A 2,059-nucleotide genomic window follows, 5' to 3' on the forward strand; every position below is an offset into this window, starting at 1 on the left:
GACTTCATTTTAAACATCCAGAATGGCAAGCACAGGTTATAATCGGCCCTGAGACTTAAAAATGTGTACGTTATGTTGCGATGTATATACGGAAGAATGTAGGGTTCAAGCGCCTACATATGGAAGATAGATATCAGTTTGCGCTGTTCAATGTATGTACATGTGCTTCTTCTTGTGTTTCTGTAGGTGCAACCAACTAGTTCTGGTTCGTGCTGATGAGGTTGACTAGAGGTCCTGGAGAGAGGTCTTTGCGATTGGGCATATCTACAACTATACGACCTATACGACTTCATTATACTGAAAACGTTGATAAAACGACATATTTCGTCGCAATACATGATATTGATTTACTGTTTTGGTGACATACGTAACGAGCCGACGAGTGTGAGTGGCGTATGTAAATCACACATTGACATGGATCAAAAGCGGCCTCTATTAATCAGCTGCAATACTGCATCCTTCTGGTAGATGAATTATGCAGATCTGCAACTGATTAATAGGGGGCGCTTTTGATTCGTGCAATGTAAATGCATACTTTTACAATAGTTAATACTGTATGTTGTATTGGTACATTGCCTGTGTTAACGTTACACTGAATACATGCTCAGATATTAGTTCTACAGGGATTGTGGTAGAAGGAAAACTGAAGAATGCAGCAGATAGTGGTTATCCTTTCTTTATTGCTTATGGCAAATAATCTCTCACATTGCAAAGGGAAACTTTAGATTTTTAGATACCTTATAAACTTACTAGTATTGTGTATAAAATCACGAGGATGCAGCACTTTCGTTTATCGATATAATGAAAATGGAAATCCTACGAGGATAGGGGAATTTTTCCCGTCAGATTGACCCTCAAGAAAAGTCAAATGGAACAAACCTTGGCACGCTAGATGGGACTTATTCTGCAACTACATGTTTCTTTCCGTTATGCTTAATATATAAAAGATAACCACTGCCTTCTAAGAAGAAGTCAAATCCAATAATAAGATGCAACTTCAGCTGAATAGACATTAGTGCTATGTACTACATTGTATTTTGTTTCCCTCGAGAATGTTCCTGCAATTAGCCTTCGGGCATGACTTGATTATATTATCTGAATACTATCATATCCGTCTTTCGAAGCTAATATGGGCCATACGTTTGAGTTAATGTATGTAAAATCTAGTTGTCAGCACGATAATATTAGATTGGTCATATTTTGATGTGGACAACAAATATATAGCTTCTTCATACTTTATGATTGTGTTGGAAATACTTTCATTCATACTTCGATTTCGTTTTAATTCGTTCAGAGCCTTGTACGGCATTTTGGTGGTTGTTTTCACGTATTTTCGATGCGTTCAGGACCGCGTTTACTTTGATTTTACAACAAATCAACACTTCTTCTGTATAAATGCCCTCCCCGGGTTTTGAAATGGAACGACCCAGGTGTTCAGGAAGAAAAAGAAGGACTGAAGGGTACTCACCGTACTGTCTGGTGAGACAGTTACTACGTTACTACAGTAGGCTACGTTTGGTCTGCTCACACCTTTACTAGTGTGCAGTTCACCAAGCCCGTTTGGTCAGCATGAAGGTCTCCATACTTTTGCTGTTGGTCGGACTGGCTATGACGACCGATGTGTTCGCATATGGTGGGTAAAAATTGTGTATTTAAGTTAACATATGCTACCAATGATCCCTTAACCCTTAATCGATTAAAACAGTACATTGACAAACATTCTAGATATTATGCCCATAATTAATGTATCAAACCTGTTGTGTATTCATCGAAAACGTAGCATGTGAAAAAAGGATCTTGGTATGTAGTTACAGAAATAGTTTCTCTGTAGTTGACGAGTACACGAACACGCTGACGGGTTGCCAGTGCTGGTTCGACAGTTCTCGGTGGGACTGCGCGTGTTGCCGGCCGGGCGGCTGTCAGTGCTGGGTCCCCCAGCCTCACCGCTGTATCCCGTGCGGCACCAACTGCGGCGACTACCCTTCATGTAGGTATACGTAGAACTTTCTACATCGTAGCTCTAAGCGTTGGTCATTTTGTGCAGTATGCTTGTTTTCAA

General features: G+C 40.2%; 1 protein-coding gene across 1 annotated transcript in view; it reads left to right on the top strand.

Annotated features, from left to right (window-relative positions):
- LOC118421762 overlaps window positions 1-2,059 on the top strand; it is a 16,673-nt gene that overhangs the window by 9,666 nt on the left and 4,948 nt on the right. The gene's annotated exons all lie outside the window — the stretch shown is intronic.

Source organism: Branchiostoma floridae, chromosome 8 (genome assembly GCF_000003815.2).
Source record: "Branchiostoma floridae strain S238N-H82 chromosome 8, Bfl_VNyyK, whole genome shotgun sequence".
Lineage (NCBI taxonomy): Eukaryota > Metazoa > Chordata > Leptocardii > Amphioxiformes > Branchiostomatidae > Branchiostoma > Branchiostoma floridae.